This window comes from Theropithecus gelada, chromosome 1, assembly GCF_003255815.1.
Source record: "Theropithecus gelada isolate Dixy chromosome 1, Tgel_1.0, whole genome shotgun sequence".
NCBI lineage: Eukaryota > Metazoa > Chordata > Mammalia > Primates > Cercopithecidae > Theropithecus > Theropithecus gelada.
In genome coordinates, this window is record NC_037668.1 from 1,211,999 (window position 1) to 1,236,986 (window position 24,988).

At 44.9% G+C, this 24,988-nt stretch overlaps 1 protein-coding gene across 4 annotated transcripts in view; it reads right to left on the reverse strand.

Moving 5' to 3' along the window:
• Positions 1-18,361, reverse strand: part of WDR47 (WD repeat domain 47) — a 72,494-nt gene extending 54,133 nt beyond the window's left edge. For 2 of the 4 annotated variants that reach the window (XM_025398566.1, XM_025398547.1), the window contains exon 1: positions 17,988-18,353. The gene's annotated coding sequence lies outside the window, so the exon portion shown is untranslated. Of the gene's footprint in view, positions 1-17,647; positions 17,670-17,987 lie in introns of those variants that run through there. The other 2 variants (XM_025398536.1, XM_025398556.1) reach the window with 2 other exon arrangements.
• Positions 18,362-24,988: the final 6,627 nt, after the last annotated feature.

Sequence of the window (24,988 nt, forward strand, 5' to 3'; positions counted from 1 at the left end):
TGGCATACGCCTGTAATCCCAGTACTTTGGGAGGCCAAAGTGGGAGGACTGCCTGAGCTCAGGAGTTCGAGACCAGCCTGGGAAACATGGCAAAACCATGTCGCTACAAAAAATAAAAAAATTAGCAGGCCATGATGGTGTGCGTCTATATTCCCAGCACTCTGGAGGCTGAGGTGGGAGGATCGCTTGAGCCCAGGAGATCAAGGCTGCAGTGAGCAAAGATCATGCCAGTGCACTACAGCCTGAGCAACAGAATGAGACTCCGTCTCAAAAAAAAAAAAAAAAAGAAAGAAAGAAAAAAGTGCAACTTTAGTCATATGGGTAATATCAGTGATATTTCCATACTCTCCAAGCTTCCTTCTCTTACCTGTAGGTCTGCTACAACTGAGCACGTAATGCTCAGGTTATGAATCCATAAAGATTTAGACCTGGGAGGACTATAAGATCATTTGTTCAACATTCTAATTTTACCAGTGAGGTCACACAAGTTAAATGGCCTAAACTGTTGCAGTTTTCAAATGTTAAGGCTCAGAGCAATGCAAAATACCACCACACTAGTGGAGTAGCCACAAAGAAACTTCATCAGATGAAACAGACTATAAGCAAATCTTTCTCACAGGACCAACTTACTCTAACGAAGCTTGCAGAAACATAAACATACACATGTGGACTGGGTGTAGAGACTCACGCCAGTAGTCCCAGCACTTTGTGGGGCTGAAGCAGGAGGATCACTTGAGCCCAGAAGTTAGAAGTTACATACAGTGAGCTATGATCACATCACTGCACTCCAGCCTGAACAACAGAGGAAGACCATGTCTCTAAACAAAACAAAACAAAAAAATATACGTAGGCCCACAGGTGTTGTTTCCATTTATTTAATTTTGGGTCAATTTATTTGTTCATAACAAGAAATGCAGATGTCTACCAGACTACAATGCTCTCATCAGCAGATGAGTACATTTTCTCCCTCAGCTAGAGGCCTGGGCACGGTGGCTCACACCTGTAGTTCCAGCACTTTCAGAGGTCGAGGTGGGAGGATCACTTGAGCCCAGCAGCACGAGACCAGCCTGGGCAACATGGTGAAGCATGGTCTCTACAAAAAAATATAAAAATTAGCCAGGCCGGGCGCGGTGGCTCAAGCCTGTAATCCCAGCACTTTGGGAGGCCGAGACGGGCGGATCACGAGTTCAGGAGATCGAGACCATCCTGGCTAACACGGTGAAACCCCGTCTCTACTAAAATACAAAAAAAATTAGCCGGGCGAGGTGGGGGGCGCCTGTAGTCCCAGCTCCTCGGGAGGCTGAGGCAGGAGAATGGCGTGAACCCGGGAGGCGGGGCTTGCAGTGAGCTGAGATCCGGCCACTGCACTCCAACCTGGGCAACAGAGCCAGACTCCGTCTCAAAAAAAAAAAAAAAAATTAGCCAACATGTGTGCCTGTAGTTCCAGTTACTCAGGAGGCTGAGGTGGAAAGGTCACCGGAGCCCCAGAGGTTGAGGCTACAGGGAGCAGTGATCATCCACTGCACTCCAGCCTGGGTGGTAGTGTGAGACCCTGCCTCAAAAAAAAAAAAAAAAAAAAGAAGAAGAAGAAGGCTGGGCACGGTGGCTCACACCTGTAATCCCAGCACTTTGGGAGGCTGAGGTAGATGATCAGGAGTTTGAAGCCAGCCTGGCCAACATGGTGAAACTCTGCCTCAACTAAAAATACAAAAATTAGCTGAGCATGGTGGTGCGTGCCTGTAATCCCAGCTACTTGAGAGGCTGAGGCAGAACTGCTTGAACTCAAGAGGCGGAGGTTGCAGTGAGCCGAGATTGTACCACTGCACTCCAGTCTGGGCGATAGAGCCAGAGTCCATCTTGGGGAAAAAAAAAACAAACAAACAAGAAAAAAAAAAAGGTGCTAGGGTAAACAAGGGACAAACCACAGAAAAACAATTATACGACTCACTCAAATATTTAATGACATCAGACTACACAAATCCCTCTACAGAGAAGAACATGTCTGCTTCCGGAAACAGTAAATCACGAACTTCTCTCCCAACACACCAGCTGCCCAACTCCGCATGCTTTAGGTTTCCCTTTGCTATCTTCTGAGCTGACCACCATCCTCCTGTTCATAGACTTCGTCTAAAAGAGGATACAATAAAATGAGTAACATTTCCACTCACTAAAACTCACTAAATTCTTTTTTTTTTTTTTTTTTTTTTTTAAGACAAGGTCTTGCTCTGTTGCCTAGGCTAGAGTACAGTTGCATGACCATGGCTCACTGCAGCCTTGACCTCCCAAGCTCAAGTGATCCTCCCGCTTCAGCCTTCCAAGTACCTGGGATCATAGGTGTGTGCCACCATACCCAGCTAATTTTTTATTTTATTTTTTGTAGAGACGGGATCTACCTATGTTGCCCAGGCTGTTCTCGAACTCCTGGGCTCAAGCAATCCTCTCGCCTCAGCCTCCCAAAGTGTTGGGATTACAGGGATGAGCCACCGTGCCCACCTTTTTTTTTTTTTTTTCAGGTTATCTGTGGAAACTACTCATTAAATTCTGATCATATCAGAACTGTCTCCCTAATATTATTCTTAGAGCACACTGATTAGTGATTTTAGCATTCCTCAAATCTTTAGATGAAAAATATTCCCTCCTCTGTAGGTTCTTAGATGGCACATCACATGTATCTCCATGCACCAACCACACAAACTTAATGCAGAATTGGGACTGTAATTTTTTAATATAGCTCAATATACCAATGATACTAAACATTGTATAGGCCTCATATTCAACATTCAATCTAAATACTAGTCCAGATATAAAGTTAATCTGAATGGAATTTATGACAATAGTCCCACTTTAAATAATAACTACAAGTTTAATGCTGCTGTCATTTTTGGTGAATAAAGCCTAAAAGAACTACATTCTTACAAATACATATTTTATACTGACAGCTGAAGGTAACAGAAAATATATCCTAATTAACTTAAAATTGGTTCAAGTGTTTTTAAAAACAAAACTAATTAAAAAAAAGATAAGTTTTAATTCTATACCTTGAAATTCCCAGTAGAATAGTATATTTTAATCACCCAACCCAGAATTTTTTTTTTTTAAGACAGAGTCTCACTCTGTTGCCCAGGCTGGAGTGCAGTGGCACAGTCTTGGCTCGACGCAACCTCCCCCTCCTGGGTTCAAGCAATTCTCTTGCCTCAGCCTCCTGGGTAGCTGGGATTACAGGCGTGTGCTGCCACACCCCGCTAATTTTTTGTATTTTTAGTAGAGACGGGGTTTTGCCATGTTGGCCAGGCTGGTCTCAAACTCCTGACCTCAGGTGATCTGCCCACCTCGGCCTCCCAAAGTGCTGGGATTACAGGCAGGAGCCACAGCACCCGGCACAGAATTTTAATTCTTATAAGCTTCACTGTTGCTGAATACAGTATAAATATAGGCATAGGCACATGCCTGATGACTGTATGTTAGAATTATTCTCTTCTAACCCCCTTGTATTACTGAAACATTTATACAGGCTCCCAAAATCCTACCTCTATAAGTGATATATACTATATACTTTTTTTTTTTTCAGATGGAGTCTTGCTCTGTCACCTAGGCTAGAGTGCAGTGGCACAATCTCGGCTCACTGCAACCTCTGCCTCCCAGTTTCAAGGCATTCTCCTTCCTCAACCTCCCAAGTAGCTGGGATCACAGGCGCCCGCCACTGCACCTGGCTAATTTTTTTATTTTTAGTAGAGACAGGGTTTTACCATCTTGGCAGGGCTCTTCTTGAACTCCTGACCTCGTGATCCACCCGCCTTAGCCTCCCAAAATGCTGGGATTATAGGCGTGAGCCACCGCACCCAGCTATATACATATTTTAAACATCCATTTCGTCTAATCCCAGCTACTTTGGAAGGCTGAAGTGGGCAACATAGTGAGACCTTATCTTAAATAAATAAATAAATAACATATAATTAACATTTTCTAATCTCCTCAAACTATTTACCACAAAGTTAGAACTTTTCTCTAATTCAGAGAACTAGAATTCAATAATAATTACTTCTTCCTCTCTCCTCTGGGGGAGCTATAAATCTGTAAAAGATTTTAACAAGTTTAGGAACTACTAAAATTATCTTTTAAAATGAGATGCACACATAATATGTGTTCAATAAATAACTATTAGCTGAATTAACTTGAGAGGTAAAAAGTCACCAAAGACATGTCTCTACAAAAGTACAGAACAGATGACTATGGTTTTTTTTTGTTTGTTGGTTTTAGACAGGGTCTTACTCTGTCGCCTAGGCTGGAGTGCAGTGGGTCAATCATGGCTCACTGCAGCCTCGGCCTTCTGGGCTCAAGCAATCCTCCCACCTCAGCCTCCCAAGTAGCTGCGACCACAGGCATGTGCCACTGGGTCCAGCTAATTTTTGTTTTTTTTGTTTTGTTTTGTTTTGTTTGTAGAGATTGGGTTTCGCCATGTTGCCCAGGCTTAGTCTGACTGTTTGAACTCCTGCACTCAAGCAATCCACCCATCTCGACCTCCAAAGCGCTGGGATTGCAGGCATGAGCCATCACTTTGGCCCAGATGACTTTGTTTTTAATTGTTCAAAAACCCACTGAAAAGGATGGAGCTGTAACTGAAGCAATCCAACTATTTAGCCCAAGTCAATTCTGACAGCTTCTTAGGTAGACCTGCTAGTCCACAGCACATGTGAACGAACAATTGTTTGCCAGATAGAATTTATGTAGGTAAACAGTAAGAATGTATTTCACGGAAAACAAAACATAAAAGATTCTGAGTGTCTCAGTATTTCCTTATTAAATAACTTTTTTTTTTTTTTTTTTTTTGAGACGGAGTCTTGCTCTGTGGCCAGGTTGCCAGACTGGAGTGCAGTGACGTGATCTCAGCTCACCACAACCTCCACCTCCTGGGTTCAAGCAATTCCCCTGCCTCAGCCTCCCAAGTAGCTGGGATTATAGGCACGCACCAACACGCCAGCTAATTTTTTGTATTTTTAGTAGAGACGGGGTTTCACCATGTTGGCCAAGATGGTCTCGATCTCCTGACCTCGTGATCTGCCCACCTTGGCCTCCCAAAATGCTGGGATTACAGGCATGAGCCACCGCGCCTGGCCTTAAATAACTTTTTTAAAAAAACATTTTTGAGGTTAATAATTAACATTTTAATTAATTTAATATGTATTTAATAATACATATATAATTTACCATCTTCACCATTTTTATGTGTACAGTTCAGTGGTAATAAATAAATCTATATCTTTTTTCCCTTTCATCCTTGCCTTCCCTCTTTCCCTTCCGGCCTCTGGTTAAAATCACAAAAACGTAATTGTGAATTTTCCTTTAAAAAGTAAATTTTACTTATATCCAATATCCAGACTAGGTAAAGAAATGAGTGTTCTTTAAAAATAAATATGACTGGAAACCAGCTAGAAGGTATTTAGTATTCTAGTCCTTAGATACAATTAACATGTACTGAAATTAATTCCAGATGGCGTCTCTATATGGACTCCTATTGATTACTATCTTAGTAAAACAAGATTAGAGGGATGTATTAAAGGGTTAAAAATAAAATTATTTTTAGAAATCTAAGATTAAAGGTAAAATGCTAATAATACATATGAAACCGTCAGGCGTGGTGGCTCATGCCTGTAATCCCAGCACTTTGGGAGGCCGAGGCAGGTGGGTCACGAGGTCAGGAGTTCAAGACCAGCCTGGCCAAGATGGTGAAACCCCATCTCTACTAAAAATATAAACAAACTGACCAGGTGTGGTGGCTCACGCTTATAATCCATGGGAGGCTGAGGCTGGTGGATAACCTGAGGTCAGGAGTTCGAAACCAGCCTGGCCAACATGGTAAAACCCTGTCTCTACTGAAAATACAAAAACTAGCTGGGCGTGGTGGTGCATACCTGTGGTTCCAGCTACTCAGAAAGCTAAGGCAGGAGAATCACTTGAACCTGGGAGGCAGAGGTTCCAGTGAGCCAAGGTTGCGCCACTGTACTCCAGCCTGGGTGACAGAGCGAGACTCCGTCTCAAAATAAATAAATAAATAAAATTTCAAAAAAATTACCCAGGCATGGTGGGGGCGCCTGTAATCCCAGCTACTCGAGAGGCTGCGGCAGAGAATTGCTTGAACCTGGGAGGCGGAGGTTGCAGTGAGCCAAGATTGCACCACTGCACTCCAGCCTGGGCAACAGAGCAAGACTCCGTCTCAAAAAAAAAAAAAAAAAAGAAAGAAAATATACTAGTAATAATAATATATTGACTCTGTGTATTTCCATACAAAGATATGGAAAAACTTCATGAAAAAATACCACTGGTAGCTTTCTAACCAAATATAAGTAGATATGATTTAATTAAATGTTCATTTGCAATGCGGTTAAACACACAGTATGAAGGAAGAAAAACACAACAGGCTAAGAATTATTATAAATATAAGGATAAAAGAACTAGGGCACAGTCATCATAAACCTTATAGTCACGACAAAAGTGCTTAAGAAAGGCTCCATTAATCTGCAATTCCATCTCACACAATAAAAACTGCTCTCTTTAATCTTCCAAGTATTACAGAGTGCCTAACACAGAATAATAGTGCTTTACAATAGAAGTTCACAAGCAAAAATGCAGACAAGAAGATGAAGTGTCATGAAGCTTTTCAATAAAATATCAAACTGCAACACAGGACTACTGCATCTTTTCCTTTTTTTTTTTTTTTTAAAAAAAGGAAGAAAAAACCTGCTAGCTGTTTTTAGTAACATGGCATTCAAAAAACTTTATGTTGCTGCCACGTCACTTAATTTTAAATGTCCAGACCTGCAGGAATACATACGTGATGTTGCAAGTCACTTAACCTCTATGTGCCTCAATTTCTTCATTCATAAAGTAAGGGGATTCATTTGTCTAATTTCTATGATTTCCCTTCAAGTTTTATAAATTGCTTTAACTCACATTTCAATATCAGAAAGTACATATTCTTGGGAAATATCAATAATATATAGAAAATATCAAGTCTGGGCCGGCGCGGTGGCTCAAGCCTGTAATCCCTGCACTTTGGGAGGCCGAGACGGGCGGATCACGAGGTCAGGAGATCGAGACCATCCTGGCTAACATGGTGAAACCCCGTCTCTACTAAAAAATACAAAAAACTAGCCGGGCGCGGTGGCGGGCGCCTGTAGTCCTGGCTACTCGGGAGGCTGAGGCAGGCGAATCGCTTGAACCCGGGAGGCGGAGCTTGCAGTGAGCTGAGATCTGGCCACTGCACTCCGGCCTGGGCGACAGAGCGAGACTCCATCTCAAAAAAAAAAAAAAAAGAAAATATCAAGTCTGGGATAATCAGAAGCCTATAATTAATAAGGTCTGTTTAATAAGAAGAAACAAAATAGATTTGCATTAGATCACTTAAGCAAACAAACAAAAGAAAAGCTCTTTTAACCAAAGCTGTGATGTCTGCTAATCACCTAACATTTGTAACATGGGTGCAGCACATGTCCCTTCTTACTGTTGACAGCTGTTCTCAATTTATCAATTATTTTAATTTACCTTCTGGAACTGTGAATGATTTTTGGCCAGAAGAAATAAATTATGTTTAAAGCAGGTGCAACTTTATATAAGTATAAAAAGAAAAGAACCTAATATAAACTGTATGTTGTATATATGCATAAAATATCTCTGTAAAAAAACGTAAGAAATTGATTATATTGGTTGTATCCTAGAAGGAAAACTAGATAATTAAAGAATAGGAATGGAATCTGTACATCAAAGTAGCCCTGTAACATGAGTTTACCTATGTAACAAACCTGCACATGTACCCCTGAACCTAAAATAAAAGTTAAAAAAAAAAAAAAAGAAGAGGAATGGGAAGATAACTTTTCACTATATACCCTTTTCGAATTTTGTACCATGGACGAATATTACCTATTCAAAAAATTAAAAATAATAAAACATAAATAACAAATTTACATTTGCACACACACAAAGAATTAGTAAACTAATGCATATAATGAAGTAATAACATTTCAAAGGAATTTGTATTTTTTCCGCATAACCCAAGACTTCTCAGATCTGATTTAAATACCATTTCAATCTTTCTTTTTTGTTTTTTTGAAGACAGGGTCTTGCTCTCTATCCCAGGCTGAAGTGCAGTGGCACAATCTTAGCTCACTGCAGCCTCTACCTCCTGGGTTCAAGAGATCCTCCCGCCTTAGCTTTCCCAGTAATTGGGACTACAGGCATGCACCACCACACCTGGCTAATTTTTGTGTTTTTTGTAGAGACAGGGTTTCACCATGTTGCTCAGGCTGGTCTCCCACTCCTGGGCTCAAGAGATCTGCCAGCCTCAGCCTCCCCAAGTGCTGAGATTGCAGGCATGAGCGACTGCACCTGGCCTCAATCTTTCTTTACGAGATTAAGGACTAAGGTATGTGTGTTCTTTCCATATTCAAACCCAGACATTTTTTAACAAGTATGTTTAAAATTACTGAAGTACTAAAAATTCACAATATAAAAACGATTTTGTTACTCAAACTGCTCAATTAAGTCATGTAATGCAGAAAAGATAAAGAAAAAAATTGTAAACTTTGACACTAACAATGTAAAATGTAGACCGGGCATGGTGGCTCACGCCCATAATCTCAGCACTTTGGGAGGCCAGGTGGGCAGATCACTTGACGTGAGGAGTTCAAGACCAGCCTGGCCAACGTGGCAAAACCCTGTCTCTACTAAAAATACAAAAATTAACCAGGTGTGGTGGTATGTGCCTATAATCCCAGCTACTCGGGAGGCTGAGGCAGGAATATGCTTGAACCCAAGAGGTGGAGGTTGCAGTAAACTGAGAGTGCACCACTGCACTCCGGCCTGGGTGACAGAGTGAGACTCTGTCCAAAAAAAAAAAAAATTGTAAAATGTAAATCTTCCATTCAACAGAAACTTGCCACAAACAATTATGTTGAAAGACAAGGCACAGAGTAGGACTAAGTAAAACACACATAAAGATATAAATGGGGCCGGGCGCAGTGGCTCACACCTGTAATCCCAGCACTTTAGGAGGCTGAGGCAGGTGGATCATGAGGTCAGGAGTTCAAGACCAGCCTGGCCTAGATGTGAAACCCCGTCTCTACTAAAAATACAAAAATTAGCTGGGCACAGTGGCAGGCACCAGTAATCCCAGCTACTTGGGAGGCTGAGGCAGGAGAATCACTCGAACCCAGGGGGGTGGAGGTTGCAGTGAGCTGAGATCATGCCACTGCACTCCAGCCTGGGCAACAGAGTGAGATTCTGTCTCCAAAAAAAAAAAAAAAAAAGAGGTAAATGGTTATTATCTAGAGCATATAAATAGCATAAATAGCATCTTCAAAATCAATACCCTCAAAATTCCAGCTGAAAAATGAGCAAACATATAGACAATTCACAAAAGAACTATGAACATCAATAAATTTATGAAAAGATGCTCAACCTCAATAATAGTTGTATAACAAGGTACCAACATGCTCACTTCCACACATAGTAAAACGAGGCACCCATTTATGGCCTACCAGTTTTGAAAAAGAAAAAAGAAGACCTGATAATATCTAGTTTTGGCAACAGTGTGGGCAAATGCCTTCATATACTGTTGTTAAGAATGTAAACTGGGGGCCAGATGTGGTGGCTCACACCTGTAATCCCAGCACTTTGGGAGGACAAGGCGGGCAGATCACGAGGTCAGGAGATGGAGAGCATTCTTGCCAACATGGTGAAACCCAGTCTCTACTGAAAACACAAAAATCAGCTGGGCATGGTGGTGCATGCCTGTAATCCCAGCTACTCGGGAGGCTGAGACAGGAGAATTGCTTGAACCAGGCAGTCAGAGGTTACAGTGAGCCAAGATCCGCGCCACTGCACTCCAGCCTGGCGACAGAGTAAAACTCTGTCTCAAAAAAATAAAAATAAAAAAAGAATGTAAACTGCGATGGACTTTTTTTTTTTTTTTTTTTTTTTTTTTTGAGACGGAGTCTCGCTCTGTCACCCAGGCTGGAGTGCAGTGGCCGGATCTCAGCTCACTGCAAGCTCCGCCTCCCAGGTTTACGCCATTCTCCTGCCTCAGCCTCCCCAGTAGCTGGGACTACAGGCGCCCGCCACTCGCCCGGCTAGTTTTTTGTATTTTTTAGTAGAGACGGGGTTTCACCATGTTCGCCAGGATGGTCTCGATCTCCTGACCTCGTGATCCGCCCGTCTCGGCCTCCCAAAGTGCTGGGATTACAGGCTTGAGCCACCGCGCCCGGCCTGCGATGGACTTTTTGAGAGAATTTGACAGCATGAAATTTTTACCTACAAAAATGTTGGCAGAGCGTGGTGGCTCATGCCTGTAATCCCAGCATTTTGGAAGGCTGAAGTGGGTGGATCACCTGAGGTCAGGACTTTGAGATCAGCCTGACCAATATGGTGAAATCCCACCTCTACTAAAAATACAAAATTAGCTGAGCGTCATGGCACATGCCTGGAATCCCAGCTACTTGGGAGGCTGAGGCAGGAGAATCACTTGAACCCAGGAGGCGGAGGTTGCAGTGAGCTGGGGTCACACCATTGCCCTCTGGCCTGGGCAACAAGAGTGAAACTCCATCTCAAATAAATAAATAAATAAAGTTAAATGTAAACTACCCAATTCCAATTCTTATAGAAACCCAGCCTGCAAAAATACTTGCAAATAAAAGATGTTCCCTGAAAATTTATTTGTAATAGAGAAAAACTAGAAATAAACAGAACTCTCCTTAATAGCAGAATCGGTAAATAAATTATGGTAAATTCACACTATAACACAGGGGTCCCCAACCCCCAGGCCACAGACCAATACTGATCCATGGCCTGTTAGGAACCGAGCCGCACAGCAGGAGGTGAGCTGCAGACAAGGAAGCATTACTGCCTGAGCTCCCCAACCTGTTAGATCAGCAGTGGCATTAGATTCTCATAGGAGCACGGACCCTACATACGAGGGATCTAAATTGCAGTCTCCTTATGTGAATCTAACGCCTGTTGATCTGAGGTAGAACGGTTTCCACCTCTTCCCCTGTCCGTGGAAAAATTTTCTTCTAGGAAGCCAGTAAACCAACCAGTCTCTGGTGCCAAAAAGGCTGAGGACTGCTGCTATAGAATACTAATGCAGTGATGCATATCTATACATTCTAAAAAGGAAAAGTGCATCACAGAATAGTATAGCTATCAATAAATATTTGTTGAATGAATGAATATAAGTAGGTCCATTTATTTAAAAGGAGAGAGGCATAATATCTCTGTGTCTAAATAAATATACAAAGAAAGGTCTGAGGCCGGGCACAGTGGCTGATGCCTATAATCCCAGCACTTTGGGAGGCTGAGATCAGAGGATAGCTTGAGCTCAGGAGTTCAAGGCAACATGACGAAACTCTGTCTCTTAAAAAAAAAAAAAAAAAAAAATTAGCCAGGTGTGGTGGTGCACGCCTGAGGTCCCAGCTACTCAGAAGGTTGAGGTGAGAGAACTGTTTGAGTCTGGGTGGTCGAAACTGCAGTGAGCCAACATTGCACCACTGCACTCCAGCCTGGGCGAAAGAGTAAGACCCTGTCTCAGGAAAAACAAACAAAAAACAAACAAACAACAACAAAAAAAACAACTCCACACACAAAAAAAGGTCTGGAATGATGCATGCCAAACTGTTCAGTGTGATTATCTCTGAAGAGAGGAATGGCATTGGGGTGGAGGGCAAGGATCTAGCAGAAGAAAAGGGTTGAAGGAGACTTTTTAATTTTTTTCTCCTGCCTTGGCCTCCCGAGTAGCTGGGATTACAGGCGCCCGCCATCACGCCCAGCTATTTTGTATTTTTAGTAGAAACGGGGTTTCACCATGTTGGCCAGGCTGGTCTCAAACTCCCGACCTCATGTGACCCGCCCACCTTGGCTTCCCAAAATGCTGGGATTACGGGCATGAGCCTCTGTGCCCAGCCAATTTTTAATTTTGTATCTTCTTTTTTTTTTTTTTGAGACGGAGTCTGGCTCTGTTGCCCAGGCTGGAGTGCAGTGGCCGGATCTCAGCTCACTGCAAGCCCCGCCTCCCGGGTTTACGCCATTCTCCTGCCTCAGCCTCCTGAGTAGCTGGGACTACAGGCGCCCGCCACCTCGCCCGGCTAATTTTTTTTGTATTTTTAGTAGAGATGGGGTTTCACCATGTTAGCCAGGATGGTCTCGATCTCCTGACCTCGTGATCCGCCCGTCTCGGCCTCCCAAAGTGCTGGGATTACAGGCTTGAGCCACTGTGCCCGGCCCTCTTCTTCTTTTTTAAGAGAAGGAGTCTTACTATGTTGCCCAGACTAGAGTGTAGTTGCTATTCCCAGGCCTGTTCATAGCACACTACTGCCTCAAACTCCTGTGCTCAATCTATTCTTCTGCCTCAGCTTCTTGCGTAGCTAAGACTATAGGCATATGCCAGCTCACCTGGCTCAATTTGTAATTTTAAAGCAAAAAAGAACTATGAAAGTGAAAAATATATACATATTAAAGGATTAGATCTCAAAAGTTCTAATCTATATTAAGGTACCAACTAAAGTAGAATCCCCAAAACAGGATTAACTGCTTTGTTTACAATGCAAAAACTACTGGGTACTATTTTAGGATCTTACATTCATTGTTTAATTGATCCTTACAAAAACCATTCTTCACCAGAAGGTAGCTTCTAGATCCCCTCCCACTCCTGTCATCCTCCTCTAAATATTTGTTAATCTCCCTCTTAAGGAACCCAAAATAGGCCAGGCGCGGTGGCTCACGCCTGTAATCCCAACACTATAAGAGGCTGAGGCAGGTGGATCACGAGGTCAGGAGATCCAGACCATTCTGGCCAACATGGTGAAACTCCATCTCTACTAAAAATACAAAAATTAGCCGGGCGTGGTGGCCTGCGCCTGTAGTCCCAGCTACTCAGGAGGCTGAGGCAGAAGAATCATTTGAACCTGGGAGGGGAAGGCTGCAGGAGAAGCAGGAGAATCTACTCAGGAGGCTGAGGCAGGAGAATCACTTGAACCTGGGAGGTGAAGGTTGCAGTGAACCGAGATGGCGCCACTGCACTCCAGCCAGGGCAACTGAGCAAGACTCCATCTCAAAAAATAAATAAATAAATAAATAGGCCAGGCACGGTGGCTCATGCCTGTAATCCCAGCACTTTGGGAAGCCAAGGCGGGCGGATCACGAGGTCAGGAGATTGAGACCATCCTGGCTAACATGGTGAACCCTCATCTCTACTAAAAATACAAAAATAATTAGCCAGGCATGGTGGCGGGCGCCTGTAGTCCCAGCTACTCGGTAGTCTGAGGCAGGAGAATGGTGTGAACCCGGGAGGCGGAGCTTGCAGTGAGCTGAGATCACACCACTGTACTACAGCCTGAGCGACAGAGCAAGACTCCATCTCAAAAACACAAATAAATAAAAAATAAAGCACAACGCTCCAGGTGTGGTCTGATCAAGAACTATACACAGTGAAACTAACATATCCCATAATCTAGGCTCTTTACAATGAATACACCTAAAATTTCTTTATATCATCATCTATCTGTGAAATGCTATTTTTGCACTTCCAGCAATTTCATTTCCAAAGCTTTTCTTAAAGTTTCAAAGAAAACCACTGGGCGCAGTGGCTCACGCCTGTAATCCCAGCATTTTGGGAGGCTGAAGTGGGTGGTTCACGAGGTCAGGAGATCAAGACCATCCTGGCTAACACGATGAAACCCCGTCTCTATTAAAAATATAAAAAAATTAGCCGGGCGTGGTGGCGGGCGCCTGTAGTCCCAGCTACTCAGGAGGCTGAGGCAGGAGAATGGTGTGAACCCAGGAGGCGGAGCTTGCAGCGGGCAGGAGATCACACCACTGCACTCCAGCCTGGGCGAAAGAGTGAGACTCTGTCTCAAAAAAAAAGAAAAAAACAAAGATTTTATAAAAGGTTCCACTTTCTTTTTCTTTCTCATCACATCAACAAGAGTCACAAAACATGGCACTTAGCCATAGGAAAAAAACATTATTTGAGTTACATACGTCAAGCGTACTATATAACGAGTAATTATAAAAAGTATAAAATTTTATGTCTTTTTGCATTGCATGTAGTACTGTTTTTTCTTTCTTTTTTTCTTTCTTTTTTTTTTTTTTTTTTGAGACTGGGTCTCACTGTCTCCCAGGCTGGTAGAGCCTTGTCAACCTAGGCTCAAGTGATTCTCTCACCTCAGCCTCCTCCCAAAATGCTTGGATTACAGGTATGAGTCACCTCGCCCAGCCCAGTACTATTTCTCTGTAAAATAGGATGTTGACTTATAAAACGAGAACAAGCTCCTAGCAGAGTGGAAAGCATGCAACTGGTGCTCAATAAATGTAAATTTCTTCCCTTCAGAGCTCCTAGCCTTGGTAAGGACAATGTGTCAAAAGGACTGTTAATGAATTGCTGCGGGAGAGCTACTGCACTGTGCAGTATAAAAATTTACTTTGGAATAAGCTTATTTTTGAAAATATTTCAGTAATTTAAAAAATATCAAGTCAGGTGCGGTGGCTCATGCCTGTAATCCCAGCACTTTGGGAAGCCAAGGCAGGCAAGTCACTTGAGCCCAGGAGTTCAACACCAGCCTGGGCAACATGGCAAAACCCTATCTCTACAAAAAATACAAAAATTAGCTGGGTGTGGTAGCAAGCACCTGTAGTCCTAGCTACTCGGGAGGCTGAGGCAGGAGGATCACTCGAGCCCAGGAATTTGAGGCTGCAGTGGGCTATCATCACGCCACTGTACTGCAGCCTGAACGATAAAGTGAGACCCTGTTTCAAAAAATAAATAAATAGGCCAGGTGCAGTGGCTCACGCCTATAATCCCAACGCTTTGGGAGGCCAAAGTGGGTGGATCACTTGAGACCAGGCGTTCGAGACCAGCCTCACCAACATGGTGAAACCCTGTCTCTTCTAAAAATAAAAAAATTAGTCAAGTGTGGAGGTGTGTGCACCTGCAATCCCAGCTACTTGGGAGGCTGAGGCAGGAAAATCACTTGAACTTGGGAGGCAGAGGTTGCAGCGAGCCGAGATCACACCACTGCACTCCAGCCTGGGCAACACAGCGAGACTCTGTCTCTAATAATAATAATAATAAAATAAATAATATTGGAAAGTTCATTGAGATCAATTATGTTAAAGTTCATTGAGATCAATTATGTTAAACGTACCATATGAAGAAACTCCTACTTGTGATAATATTCATCTGAAGCCATTTAAACAGGGGAAGTTCAGGTAGGTAATGACTGAGGAGTATTTACTATGTATTAACAACACGCTACAAACTGGGATACAATGATCGAGCTATTATGGTGAACAAGACTATAGAACACAAAAGAAAGGTTTTAAGGGAGTGTGTGGTATAAATTCCTTTTTTTTTTTTTTTGAGGCAGAGTCTTGCTTTGTCGCCCAGGCTGGAGTGCAGTGGCATGCACAATCTTGGCTCACTGCAACCTCCACCTCCTGTGTTCAAGCAATTCTCCTACCTCAGTCTCCCGAGTAGCTGGGATTACAGGCACATGCCACCATGCCCAGTTAATTTTTGTATTTTTGATAAAGACAGGGTTTCACCATGTTGTCCAGGCTGGTCTCAAACTCCTGACCTCAGGTGATCCGCCCGCTTCAGCCTCCCAAAGTGCTGGGATTACAGGCATGAGCCACCACACCCCGCCGGTATAAATCCTTTTTAAAGGGTATCTTTTCATTTCAACACAAACAAACTCAATATAGAGAAAAATTAGTTGAAATATGCAAGCTTTGGCTATTCAGTGTAATAGTCTCAAAACTGAAGTATCCTCAGGTGTGGGCCAGCATTGGATTTGGAGTTTGAAGACCTGGGTTTAAGTCTTCTGTTCAAAAATAATACACAGGGTCAGGCACAGTGGCTCTCGCTTGTAATCCCAACACTTTGCGAGGCCAAGGAGGGTGGATCACCTGAGGCTAGGAATTCGAGACTAGCCTAGCCAACATGGTGAAACCCCGTCTCTACTAAAAATACAAAAATTAGCCTGGCGTGGTGGCAGGCACCTGTAATCCCAGCTACTTGGGAGGCTGAGGCAGGAGAATCACTTAAATCCAGGAGGCGGAGGCAGCAGTGAGCTGAGATCGTGCCACTGAACTCCAGCCTGGACAACAGAGAGAGACTCCGTCTCCAAAAAAAAAAAAAAAAAAGGTAATCAACAGATGCCTTCCAAAGTGCTTTCAACTCAGAGCCCATTCTCAAACTAAAACAATAGCAAGCATTATCACTATTTTACAGAATGAGAAATTAGTCAATGTTAGGCTTAGTAGCTCTTACAAGAATGCAATCCGTAACAAAAGAAAGCTCAAATACAGGTAATCTGATTTTTCAGCTTACTGATCTACTAAGGAAAACTTCAAATCTTTTCATAACTAAAGCGTTTCTGAAACTGCAGCATACGTTAAGTATTTCACATGCTGTCCATTAAATAACTAATAAACTCTATTTCACAAACAGGAAAAGAGGTTGAACACCATTATGTAAGTAGTAACATAGGATTGTACCCCTGTTCTCTTATGACACATTCTTAACAGTACTGGTTTTTAAGACGAGGGAGAAAAGAACCAGGAAATGGACCAGTGGGAGACAAACATAGGTTAAAATCCTGTCAAAAAAAAAAAAAATTTACGTCTTCATAATGGCATCCAAATTCAAGTGTCTGGGTTTTGGCTTTTCTACCTAACAATATACTGTTGTGGCTTGACTTTTCCATTACCGTGTAATAATGTTTCTTTCCTATTGGAAGCAATCTATCCTAACCTCCCAAACCTAAGGTAGAATTACTCATTTCATCTTCTTCCTAAATGAGACCTCGAAAATATGCCATATAAAGGAAAATGGGCTCTTAGGCGTTTCTCCTTCTTAGTAAAATGTCAATGCAACATATGCCAACGCTGGAGACAAAAAAATTCTACTTGGATTTACTGTGAAAAAAAGATTTATAGCATTTTTTAAACCTACATGTTCATTTATGTGCCATTAACTTTTTGAGGCATTCTACAGAGTCTACAACAAAGAGAGAAATAACTATTAGGATCACAATCTATGAATCTGGGTGGAACAAAGACTTCTCCTTTCATTACGCAGAGAAAACCAAGTTGCCAAAAAAAAAAAAAAAGGTCCCCTCAGATACCATGCACGGTTACTAACTGCATGTCTGTGTACAGAGAAGCAAAAATCATCTGGTCAAAAGCCCAAATGCCGCTCTGGCCAACCCTCGCCCCCGCCCCCGCCCCCTTTGCCCACGGCCTCGCCCCAGAGCTAGAGTTCCAATATTTTTCTCCCCAATAAAGGGAAGAGGTTTAACCCTTTGAGTTCCACAACCTTGCGTTCTTCTACGCAGGCGCCCCTCCAGTACAATCCCAGTTCTAAATCGAGTCGCTGCCCCTTTCCGCGACCACACCCAGACCCCCAAAGGCCTGCTCCCAGAGACCACTGATGTAAGAAAAGCCAAACCCGGCCCCAGCGGGGCTCCCAGCCCCGCCGCTCCCTCTCCTCCTCCGGGCCAAGGCGTGCCTAGAAAGGGACACGAGCGCGCCCCTCAGTTCTAGCACGGGCTCGACCAAGGGGCGAGGAAGGAAGAATCGGCGCAGCGGCGAAATGGGCACGAACCTCGAGCTCACTTGCTGCTCGGTGCCAGGGCGAGGGGTGTCGCTCTGCCCCCAGAAACCGACTGGTAGTGTAAGAAAGGTGTGGTCCAGGAGCGGTGACCTCGGACCGGAGCCCAGCAGTTCGCAGGTCCTCATCCCGCGATGCTGGGGCCTCACCCACGACCCCAGTCCCCTCCCAGTCGGCACCCAAGCCTACTAAAGACCCCTCTCTGGGGCCGCAAACAGCCCTCGGGGCCGCCCAGTCGAAGCCGTGTCAGGTGGTGACAGGAGGCGACGGGTGACCATGGCAACCCGAGGTGTGCAGCTGTCCGACCCCGCCTCCGCCTCCCGGACACACTCACCTGAGGGCTCCAGGGCAAGCCCGGAGGAGCGACGGAGGAGAACGCGGCTGGGAGGCCGGCGGCCAGGGCACCGAAGCGGCCGGCTCCGGTCTCCGGCGGGAGCACGAGGACGGCGGTCTGGGTTTGGCGTCGGTCCTCCCTCCTGCCGCCCGCGCGTCAATCCATCAGTTCGTCAACCCGTCCTTCTCACGTCTGCCCCTCCCGGCCCCGCGACTGCTCAGCTCAGCCTCCTGCAGACTGCGGTTGTCAAATGCCGGGGAGCCGAGCTCTACCCGCGAGCGGCAGCCAATCGCCGCGCTTCCCCGAGGCGCCTCAGGACCCCGCCGCGCGGGGCGGCCAGGCAGGTGCCTGAGCCGAAGGGCGAGTTGGCTGGGGTGGGCTGGGCGGGGCTGGGCTGGACGGGGCGGGGCGGGGCGGACCCAAAGCCTGCGCGGGGCGGGGGGCGGGGCGGGCTTGGAAAGACCGGCTAGGGGCCCGGGGGACCAGCAGGACGCGCGCGTCAATAGCGTGAGACCGGTGGCAGGGAGTTAGACCCGTAGCAGGTCGGTGACCCCATGTCCCAAAATAGCACTAACGGGGTTGTCGCCTCCAAACAGAGAAGACTGCGCATTAGGATTGACTCTTCGTACTCCTCCCAGATAATTAATAAAGGTGAATGAAATTAATGTCGCCTTCTACCCTTCTCTCGCTGCTTTCGTAGGTCCCACTTCATCCCAGAAAACTCCAGTAGTTTGTCCCCTTTCTGCTTTCTCATTTTGTAAAGGTGATCTGCCTTGAAAGCATTTTTCAGTTACTTAACATTTAACATGTTCAGTTTTATCTACCCCTGTTGGTTGTAAGCCACTTATTCCACAAATATACGTGATGCTCAACCGAGCTGAATTAAGCATCCAGGAAGTATAACCATAAGGAAGAATACAATTACACAAACCTGTAAGAACATCATCCTCGGCCAGGCGCGGCGGCTCATGACTGCAATCCCAGCACTTTAGGAGGCTGAGGTGGGAGGATCACCTGAGGTCAGGAGTTTGAGACCAGTCTGGCCAACATGGTGAAACCCCGTCTCTACTAAAAATCCAAAAATTAGCCGGGTGTGGTGGCAAGCCGCCTGTAATCCCAGCTACTCGGTAGGCTGAGGCAAGAGAATCGCTTGAACCCGAGAGATGGAGGTTGCAGTGAGCCGAGATCATGCCATTGCACTCAGGCCCGGGTGACAGAGTGAGACTCCGTCTCACAAAGAAAAAAAAAAAAAAAAATCATCCTCACAGAGGCGAAAGTCCAGAGTGAGCTGGACCTCCCAAAAGGGGAAAATGGGGTAACAGTCTGGTAAAGAGAATAAACATTAAAAATATTTCTGGCACTCCCATGCTTATGCTTATTGCAGTACTATTCACAATAGCCAAAATATGGAATCAACCTAGGTCAATCAACAGACAAATGGATAAAGAAAATGTGGTACATATACACAGCGCAATCTTTGTTTTTTTGTTTTTGAGATGGAGTCTCGCTCTGCCACCCAGGCTAGAGTGCAGTGGTGCGATCTCGGCTCACTGCAAGCTCTGCCTCAGCTTCCCGAGTAGCTGGGACTACAGGCGCCCGCCGCCACCTCTGGCTATTTTTTTTTTTTTTTTTTTTTTTGTATTTTTAGTAGAGATGAGGGTTCACCGTGTTAGCCAGGATGGTCTCGATCTCCTGACCTCATGATCCGTCTGCCTCGGCCTCCCAAAGTGCTGGGATTAAAGGCATGAGCCACCACGCCCAGCCACACAATGCAATCTTATTCACCCATAAAAAAGAATGAAATCCTGTCATTTGCAGCAACATGGATGGGACGGGAGGACATTATGTTAAGTGAAACAAGCAAAGCACAAAAAGACAAATATTGCACGTTCTCACATATATGTGGGAACTAAAAGAATTGGATCTCATGGAGGTAGTGAATACAATGGTGGTTACCGGAGGCTGGAAAGTGAGTGGAGGGCGAAGGGGGAATAAAGAGGTTAATGGGTACAAAACTACAGTTACGTAGCAGGAATAAATTCTAGTGCTCGATAGCATAATTGGGTGACTATAGTTAACAGTAATCTATTCTATATTTCCAAATAGCTAGAAAAGAAGATTCAGAATGTTCCCAACACAAAGAAATAGTAAATGGCAGGCCAAGTGCAGTGGCTCACGCCTGTAATCCCAGCACTTTGGGAGGCCGAGGTGGGCAGATCAAGACCATCCTGGCCAACATGGTGAAACCCTGTCTCTACTAAAAATACAAAAATTAGCTGGGTGTGGTGGTGCGCGCCTGTAGTCCCAGCTACTCAGGAGGCTGAGGCAGGAGAATCACTTGAACCTGGGAGGCAGAGGTTGCAATGAGCTGAGATTGGGCCACTGCACTCCAGCCTGGTGACAGAGCAAGACTCTGTCTCAAAAAATAAAAGAAAAGAAATAATAAACGCCTGGGCACAGTGGCTCATGCCTGAAATCCCAGCACTTTGGGAGGCTTAGGCTCACTTAAGGCCACTAGTTAGAGACTTGCCTGGGCAACATAGTGAGACTCCCTCTCTACAAAAACGAGAATAAAAAATTAGACATGGCGAGACACACCTGCAGTCCTAGCTACTTGAGAGGCTGAACTGGGATGATAGTTTGAGCTCAAAGTTCGAGGCTACCGTGCGCTATAATCACACTACTGCACTCCCACTGGGGTGACTGATTGAGACCCTGTCTCTTAATAATAATAATGCATGTTTAAGGTGATGGATATCCCAATTACCCAGATTTGATCATTACACATTGTATTTACTCTAGAAATATGTACAACTATTATGTAATCATAAAAATTAAAAATAAAATTTAAACCATATTTCTGGGAATACAAAATTTTGTCCAATTCAAGATAAAAGAAGCGAGAGCTTAAAGATACACATTTTTTTTTCCTTTCTTTTTTTTTTTTTTTTTTTTTTTGAGATGGGGTCTCACTGTGTCACCCAGGCTGGAGTGCAGTAGTGCAATCTCAGCTCACTGAACCTCCTCCTCCTGGGTTTAAGCGACTCTCCTGCATCAGCCCCCAGAGTAGCTGGGACTACAGCGCACCACCACGCCCAGCTAGTTTTTGTATTTTTAGTAGAGACGGGGTTTCACCATGTTGGTCAGGCTGGTCTCGAACTCCTGACCTCGTGATCCGCCTGCCTCAGCCTCCTATAGTCCTGGGATTACAGGCACGAGCCACTGCGCCTGGCCTTCTTTTTTTTTTCTTTGAGACAGTCTCACTCTGTCACCCAGGCTGGAGTGCAGTGGTGCAATCTCAGCTCACTGCAACCTCTGCCTCCTGGGTTCAAGCGATTCTCCTGCCTCAGCCCTGAGTACCTGGGATTACAGGCACGTGCTACCACACTCAGCTAATTTGTGTGCCACCACACTCGGCTAATTTTTGTATTTTTAGTAGAGATGAGGTTTCACCATGTTGGCCAGGCTGGTCTCAAACCGCTGACCTTAAGTAATCCTCCCGCCATGGCCTCCCAAAGTGCTGGGATTACAGGCACATGCTACTGTACCCAGCCGAGGAAACATTTCTAAGAAAAATACGTATGCATTCAGAAAAACAACACACAAAAGCTGAACTACAAAATTTCAATTGCCTAGTCGATAACTCCTGGAAGAAAGTCTTCATTATGAACCCTCTTAATGATAAGTGACAGGCAAATAAATATAAACATAATTGAGGCCGGGCGTGGTGGCTCAAGCCTGTAATCCCAGCACTTTGGGAGGCCGAGGCGGGAGGATCACGAGGTCAGGAGATCGAGACCATCCTGGCTAACACGGTGAAACCCCGTCTCTACTAAAAATACAAAAAAAATTAGCCGGGCGAGTTGGCGGGCGCCTGTAGTCCCAGCTACTTGGGAGGCTGAGGCAGGAGAATGGCGTGATCCCAGGAGGCGGAGCTTGCAGTGAGCTGAGATCCGGCCACTGCACTCCAGCCTGGGCAACAGAGCGAGACTCCGTCTCAAAAAAAAAAAAAAACAAAAAAAAACAAAAAAAAACATAATTGAATGTTACCCAGGATCTTGATATTGAAAACAAAACTAGCCAACAAACAATGCATTACAGAGTGTGTAAATTGAAAAAGTAGGCAGATACGTTATATCCTGGAAGTAATCTCTCAATTATTTTGCTAGTATAGTTCATTTAAGAAACCACTTCTAAATCTTTATGCTAAACAAGAAGTTTTGAGAACCAATATCCTTTTTTTTTTTTAACTTCATTTTTTATCCCATTTGCAACAGTTTTATCAGTTAGAACCTTTTCCCCATGGACTCATATTCTGAAACTTTAGGAATTAATTACATTTTCTGGGCCGGGCGCGGTGGCTCAAGCCTGTAATCCCAGCACTTTGGGAGGCCGAGGCGGGTGGATCACGAGGTCAGGAGATCGAGACCATCCTGGCTAACATGGTGAAACCCTGTCTCTACTAAAAATACAAAAAACTAGCCGGGCGTGGTGGCGGGCGCCTGTAGTCCCAGCTACTCGGAGGCTGAGGCGGGAGAATGGCGTGAACCCGGGAGGTGGAGCTTGCAGTGAGCCGAGATCGCGCCACTGCACTCCAGCCTGGGCGACAGAGCGGGACTCCGTCTCAAAAAAAAAAAAAAAAAAAGGAATTAATTACATTTTCTTTCTTTCTTTCTTTCTTTCTTTCTTTTTTTTTTTTTTTTTTTTTTTGAGACAGTATTGCTATGTCGCCCAGGCTGGAATGTAGTGGGGCAATCATGGCTCTCTGCAGCCTAGACCTCCTGGGCTCAAGCGATCCTTCCACCTCAGCTTCTCCAGTAGCTAAAACTACAGGTGCAAGTCACCATGACCGGCTAATTTTTCTTTTTTTTTCTTTCTTTTTTTTTTTTTTTTTTGTAGAGACGGGGTTTCGTCTTGTTGCCCAGGCTGGTCTTAAAGTCCTAGGCTTAAATGATCCTCTCCCCTTGGCCTTCCAAAGAGCTGGGATTACAGGCATGAGCCACCATACCCAGCCCAGCATCCTTTAAATATTTAAATCTTCTACTAGCTCTAGAAAGAGTAACTAATCAGGGATAATCTGACAACCGATCACCTGCTAGGGATAGTGCTTGAAAAAAAAGGAAGAGGCCGGGCACAGTGGCTCACGCCTGTAATCCCAGCACTATGGGAGGCCGAGGCAGGCAGATCACGAGGTCAGGAGATCGAGACCATCTTGGCTAATACAGTGAAACCCCGTCTCTACTAAAAATATAAAAAATTAGCTGGGCGTGGTGGCGGGCGCCTGTAGTCCCAGCTACTCCGGAGGCTGAGGCAGGAGAATGGCGTGAACCCGGGAGGCGGAGCTTGCAGTGAGCTGAAATCACACCACTGCACTCCAGCCTGGGTGACAGAGCGAGACTCCATCTCAAAAAAAAAAAAAAAAGAAAAAAAGGAAGAATGGCTCAGTCCGACGGGCAGGAGACACTTCTGGAAGGAAGGCCATGATGGCTGCCCAGGGAGAGCCCCAGGTCTAGTTCAAACTTGTACTGGTTGGTGGTGGTGGTACTGGAAAAACTACTTTCATGAAACATCATTTGACTGGTGAATTTGAGAGCTATGTAGCCACCTTGGGTGTTGAGGTTCATCACCCAAGTGTTCCACACCAATGGAGAACGTATTAAGTCAATAAATGGGATACAGCCAGCCAGGAGAAATGTGGTGGACAGAGATGGCTGTTATATCCAAGCCGCAGCCCAGTGTGCCATCATAATGTTTGATGTAACATCAAGAATTACACACAAGAATGTGCCTAACTGGTATAGAGATTTGGTGCCAGTGTGTGAAATCATCACCATCGTGTTGTACGGCAACAAAGTGGATATTAAGGACAGCAAAGAGAAGGCAAAATCTATTGTCTTCCACGGAAAGAAGACTTAGAGTTTGCTCAGACAGCTGATCTCCCGGATGAGGATGATGACCTGTGAGAACAAAGCTGGAGCCCAGTATCAGAAGTATAGTTTTATAGACAGCTTTCCTGTGATGTCAGCAGTGCAAAGTGTGCCTCATCTTTTTATCTAGCTAAGCAGAACATGTGCTTCATTGGTGGGATGCTGAAGGAGATGAATGGGCTTCGGAGTAAATGTGGTAGTTTAAAAAATACCTTTGCCGGGTGTGGTGGCTCACACCTGTAATCCCAGCACTTTGGGAGGCCGAGGCTGTTGGATCACGAGGTCAGGAGTTCAAGACCAGCCTGGCCAACATAGTGAAACCCCATCTCTACTAAAAAATACAAAAATTAGCTGGGCACAGTGGCGGGCGCCTGTAGTCACAGCTACTTGGGAGGCTAAGGCCAGAGAATGGCGTGAACCCAGGAGGTGGAGCTTGCAGTGAGCCGAGATCGTGCCACTGCACTCCAACCTGGGTGACAGAGCAAGATTCCGTCTCAGAAAAAAAAAAAAAAAAAAAACCTTTGCCAGGCGCAGCAGCTCACGCCTGTAATCCCAGTGCTTTGGGAGGCCGAGGGTGGGTGGATCACAAGGTCAGGAGTTTGAGACCAGCCTGACCAACATGGTGAAACCCCATCTCTACTAAAAATACAAACATTATCCAGGCGTGGCGTTAGGTGCCTGTAATCCCAGCTACTCAGGATGCTGAGGCAGGAGCATCGCTTGAACCCAGGAGACAGAGGTTGCAGTGAGCCGAGATTGCACCACTGCGCTCCAGTTTGGGCAACACAGAGAGACTCTGTTCCAAAAATAATAATAATGATGATAATAATAATAATAATAATAATACCTTCGTGGCCAGGCACCATGGCTCACACCTGTAATCCCAGCACTTTGGAAGGCTGAGGCGGGTGGATCATTTGAGATCAGGAGTTCGAGACCAGCTTGGTCAACATGATGAGACCCCACCTCTACTAAAAATACAAAAATTATCTGGGAGTGGTGGTGGGTGCCTGTAATACCAGCTTCTCAGAAAGCTGAGGTAGGAGAATTGCTTGAACCTGGGAGGCGGAGATT